The following is a 6,187-nucleotide window of genomic DNA, read 5'->3' on the forward strand; positions in this document are numbered from 1 at the left end:
AAGTTAAAGGGGATGGGAGAAGGGAATGAGTGGGATACTCCTTTAGGCTCAAACTAATTACAATTGGGACTTTGATCCTAAAAATGCCTGTTGGCGCTTCATTGACGCCAGCCAGCCCCAGCCAACGCTCACTAAAACCGAATACACACTGATCCAGTACTGTGAAACTGTAGAACTCCTGACACTGTTACGCTGTACAATTCACTGAATACTGTCCCCCGCTTTGGCCAGCTTGAGGTAGTATGAAGTAGAACTCTGCAAATCTGTACTTGCAACTGACACACACTCTATGCAATTCAGGGCCCCAGATGCAAATGCCCCCTTAACTGTAACTCTTCAGGGTCCACTGACTAGGAACCCCTTTGCAGCTAGCTGACACCGGATCCCAGAACCTCTTCCGGAGGGGTCCCCTCTGACTTCAGGCAGACCCCCAGGGGCAATCCTCAGTACTCACGACCTGTGTAGGCTTTCCTGGGACTGGACCTCTCCTGCTCTCCGCAGGCTCTCGGCACACCGGATCCCCTCAGCTCAACTCAGCACTCTCTGGATACTCAGGCGGCACCCCGTTATATCCTCTTCCTCTGACAGGAGGAAAGACAGCTGTACTCTCTCTCCTGGGACTCTGCTCTCGCCAAAGACACCGTGCCATGCACTTCCCCCCAAACTTATACCACTCCTAGAATCCTTTGCAGCCTAATCTGCCTTCTGGGGTAGTTACAAGCTGGAATGTGTCCTCTGATTGGGCTTCCCACACTGCCCTATGAGAAGCCTCTCACAGGAGCCAGTGGGGAAACTTCTCCCCTTAGCAGGCACATCTGGAAACCCTGACACCCTAGCTAAATAAATCACAGCCCTGCTGTTAGGCAGACAAGGCCCACTATACATTTACCTAGCACCTACCTGTGGGGTGCTACAACGGTATGCTGAAAACAGGCACTTATAACAATATATGGCCAAAGAGTCTTCCTGCCCACTAAACAAAAAAAATATTCCTTCATCTTACATTCCATCATCAGCAAAACCCTGCTTCAACACATAAAAAAGGAAAAAAAACTTCCCAGAGCATAACCCCCTTTTCTCAGCAAGGCCCCCCACCAAGCCCCTTCCAACAAAAGCCTATCTTCCCACCCAGCACACCCCTCTGCCCAAGAAAAATTCCCAGTCAGAACCATCCCTTGTTTCCAATGTATCAGGTAAGTGAATCTTGGATCTCAACAATGACTCATACATTATATTTGGCTTTTAGATTTTAATTTAATATATATTATAATGAAGTTTCTGGAAACCTGTGATGTATGCCCTTTACTCAGTCCATAGGTACATATCAGAACAAACAAAAACCTTCCAAATCCTTCCCAACCCTCATTCTCCCCACCCATTCATTTGCTTTCTAAGGTAAAAAAAAAAATACTCCTACCCCCTTTTTTCACTTACTGTCACAGCACCTGAAGTCCAGGTTTGCCAACATAGGCAATTGATATCTTCAGTGCTCTGTAAGGACCCCTCTAATGAAACCTTTTCACCATCTGCCGCATAGGCACATTAGTAGGGGAAGTGCATGGACTATGCTCATGAGGGCTTGTTTCATAGTTGTCATGTGTTATGTATAGATGCACATTTCACAGGGTTTAGGGTTTTCTAACTTTGTCACTTACATTTGTCCAAACCTATCTCTACATGTAATTCTCCATTAAGTTTGCTGATAAGTTTTTTTTTTACAGTCAAAACATCTTAAATACATGTGAAATACATGTGAAAAGATTTTTTTTTGTTTTAGAGACGTAATAAAGTGTTAATTCACAGTTTGGTATGTGTTGTCTGCTGTCTACTGCTTGCTTCATTAGTAATGGCTACAGCGATGTGATGAAAAAGGAAGAGCCGTTAAAAAATCACGAGCGAGGAAAACAAAATTCAACACACTTTAGATTTACTATCCAGTAGGTGTATGTACTTGGTGAAATTTAGGCAGCTTATGCTATCTTTTCTTTTCAGTTCATAGATTAGGAATCAGATTCATTTAGCCACACTCATATAGTTTTGCTTCAAAGACTTTAATGTTACATATTGCACAATAAACCAGTTGTATGGAATTGGGGAAGTGGTCTAGGCCAGTGTTTCTCAACCTTTTTCCAGTCAAGGCATCCTTTAAAATGTTGTACAATCTTGAGACACCCAATTCTACAAATTAAAATGTTTCAATTAAAAGTTTTACATAACGCAGCAACATTTACATACGTAGGACACCCAATGTTAGAGATGATTTATACTGCAAAGAAAATACATCTTTGCACATTGGTACTGACTAGTATTTCAATGTTTCTCTTCTCCTTCAGCTTCTCACACAGCTAATGTGACCCCAGTGCTGATGGAGAGAGCAAACAGGGAGGCTTTGTAGGCTCCCGAAGTCTCTTTAGCAACCGATGACGTCATTGATTGTTAGAATGCCAGTGGCTGGGAGATTGCAATGATGCACAATGAAAACCTTTGTGTAACTAAATATCACCTGCTGGCTTATACACAAGGTGCATCTAAAAAGTTTGGTGAATGGTCTGATATCTCAACAGCAACATGGGCCAGGTGCGCACGCATGAACATGGCTAAACAGAGACACGTCAAGTAGCGCCACCTAGCGTGGAGTACGTGTGGCCATCAGGGTAAACCTGCTGTGGGCAGTTGAACATAGTCAGTGTGAGAGGTAGGGTCACAGTGCAATGGAGCAATGAGCGGACATCAAATTCTGCTGCAAATCAGGGAATACTGCAAAGGATACACGTAAAATGTTGGTGCATCTTGGCACCTTGTGGATCATTTGCTTTTACCAGTTGCTACCAGTTTTTTTATATCGCTAATAAATGTTTTGGTGATGCACTAGGTGCATGCGCCTTCTTGTCCGTTTGTTTTGTAACTGGGGAAATTTTCTCTCACTGTGCCCTGATGGGCATTGTCACCAAGACTGAAAGTAAGAATACATTTTACAGTTGTCAAAAGTAAGAGATATCTTCAAATGGGAAAACCTGTTCTGGCCACAATTGTGTAAAGGATGGTTCACACCGGAATTGCATAGGAACATGGTCCGCGTTGCTGTGCGATTCCTGTGCGGCTCATTTTCATTTGACTGGATTGAGATTGCACTGAATTGCACAAAAATCACTATACTAAATCATAAGACACTGCATTTGCAATCTATGTTGGGGGGTGTCGTTATGAATATATTGACACTGGCAGCAGATCGCATACCCAGTGCATTCAAAACCTGTGTTCCATGTGCATTTGTCACACCGCTTTCTAGTGTGAACGAGCCCCAAGAGAGGAATACCCCTCACTATGTAGAGATGTCCTCTCTATTCCTGTTGCATCTTTGAGACAGGAAATAAAGGGGAAATCTCTACAGCAACACACAAACAGCAAGAAATAAACTCACAGGGGTGTTATCCTCCCCCCATAATTTATACAAAATAAACATCTTTGCCTATACATACCTAAACATAGACATTAACACAAACATTTATTGTATTTGTATGTACAGTATCTCACAAAAGTGAGTACACCCCTCACATTTTTGTAAATATTTTATTATATCTTTTCATGTGACAACACTGAAGAAATGACACTTTGCTACAATGTAAAGTAGTGAGTGTGCAGCTTGTAATTCAGTTTAAATTTGCTGTCCCCACAAAATAACTCAACACACAGCCATTTATGTCTAAACTTCTGGCAACAAAAGTGAGTACACCCCTAAGTGAAATGTCCAAATTGGGCCCAAAGTGTCAATATTTTGTGTGGCCACCATTATTTCCCAGCACTGCCCTAACCCTCCTGGGCATGGAGTTCACCAGAGCTTCACAGTTAGCCACTGGAGTCCTCTTCCACTCATCCATGACAAGATCATGGAGCTGTAAGATGTTAGAGACCTTGCGCTCCTACACCTTTCATTTGAGGATGCCCCATATATGCTCAATAGGGTTTAGGTCTGGAGACATGCTTGGCCAGCCCATCACCTTTACCCTCAGCTTCTTTAGCAAGGCAGGGGTCGTCTTGGAGGTGTGTGGGGGTTGTTATCATGTTGGAATGCTGCCCTGCGGCCCAGTCCCCGAAGGGAGGAGATCATGCTCTGCTTCAGTATGTCACAGTACATGTTGACATTCATGGTTCCCTCAATGAACTGTAGCTCCCCAGTGTCGGCAGCACTCATGCAGCCCCAGACAATGACACTCCCACCATCATGCTTGACTGTAGGCAAGACACACTTGTCTTTATACTCCTAACCTGGTTTCTGCCACACACGCTTGACACCATCTGAACCAAAAAGGTTTATCTTGGTCTCATCAGATCACAGGACATGGTTCCTGTGATCCATGTCCTTAGTCTGCTTGTCTTAAGCAAACTGTTTGCGGGCTTTCTTGCACATCATCTTTAGAAGAGGCTTCCTTCTGGGATGACAGCCATGCAGACCAATTTGATGCAGTGTGCGGTATTTGGTCTGAGCACTGACAGGCTGACCCCCCCACCCATTCAACCTCTGCAGCAATGCTAGCAGCCCTCATACGTCTATTTCCCAAAGGCAACCTCTGGATAGGACGCTGAGCATGTGCACTCAACTTCTTTGGTCGACCATGGCAAGGCCTGTTCTGAGTGGAACATGTCCTGTTAAACTGCTGTATGGTTTTGGCCACCGTGCTGCAGCTCAGTTTCAGGGTCTTTGCAATCTTATTATGGCCTAGGCCATCTTTATGTAGAGCAACTATTCTTTTTTCAGATCCTCAAAGAGTTCTTTGTCATGAGATGCCATGTTGAACTTTCAGTGACCAGTATTAGAGAGTTAGAGAGTGAAAGCGATAGCATCAAATTTAACAAACCTGCTCCCCATTCGCACCTGAGACCTTGTAACACTAACGAATCACATGACACCAGGGAGGGAAAATGGCTAATTGGGCCCAATTTGGCAAGTGTACCCACTTTTGTTGCCAGACATTAATTGCTGTGTGTTGAGTTTTTTTGAGGGGACAGCAAATTTACACTGTTATACAAACTGTACACTCACTACTTTACATTGTAGCAAAGGGCCTAATTCAGTATAAGTTTGGAGTAGAGCTGCTCACTTCTCCAGAAATAACTCCAGCCTAAACTCATTGCATCCTAATTAGGTAAGTGGCTGGAGTTAAACCATCAACTAGATGCTTTAATGAATTCGGAGTTGGAGTTAACTTAGACTGAATTCGGGTTTGGAGTTAACTTAGGCTGAATTTGAGTTTGGAGTTAGCCAAATTCCCTTTGTGTTTTTCATAAAAGGAAATTTGTCTATTCTGAATCACTATTACACAGCAATGTCATTTATTATGGTTTATTTTAATTTTAAGGTATAGTTATGTATCTTATGTGTTTTAACCTTTAGATTTTCTAATAGCAGACTACACAGCTGTCTAATTAGCAGTCTTCATTCTTTATTCATCTGAAACTTTCAGGCATATCTGATTGTATTCAGCACTTTGGTGTAGTGGGCTAAGCTCACAGCTAAAGATTGCTAGGTCATGAGTTCAAGGCCCAACCATGATAACACCCTGTGTGCCATAATTTTTTTTTGGCCACATAGTAATACATTGGCTACATTACCTAAAATTGCATGTCAATGGCCTTGTATATTCAAGAAACAAACATGCATATGTGCAGGGTGCAATTATGCATTTGCCAAGTTTCAGTATTTATTTATAGCTGTCTAAAATGTAAGAAGGTGACAGCACACTTGGGATTTGAACTCATGCTCTCAGTGTTTATAGCCAGGAACACTAACCACTAAACCATTGAGCTGAGCATGATTACCCCTGGAATATTTATTCCCATGTTTCAATAGTTAACCACTTCCTTACAGGGCAGTTACACCCCTTCCTGCCCAGGCCAATTTTCAGCTTTTTATACTGTTGCATTTTGAATGACAATTGTGCGGTCATGCAACCCTGTACCTAACACAAATGTATGACAGTATTTTCATAAAAAATAGTGCTTTCTTTTGGTGGTATTTGATCACTGCAAGGTTTTTTTTCTATTGGCAAAAAGAAGACCTAAATGTTTGACCCCTAAAATAATGTGTTTTTGTTTATGTAATAAAATTTGGTAAATCAATATGTTTTTTGTTGCACTGACGAGCATTGATGAGGCTGCGCTGGCAGGCACTGATGAGACACTAATATGC

This window comes from Pelophylax lessonae (genome assembly GCF_965119305.1).
Source record: "Pelophylax lessonae genome assembly, chromosome: 4".
NCBI classification, from domain to species: Eukaryota; Metazoa; Chordata; class Amphibia; order Anura; family Ranidae; genus Pelophylax; species Pelophylax lessonae.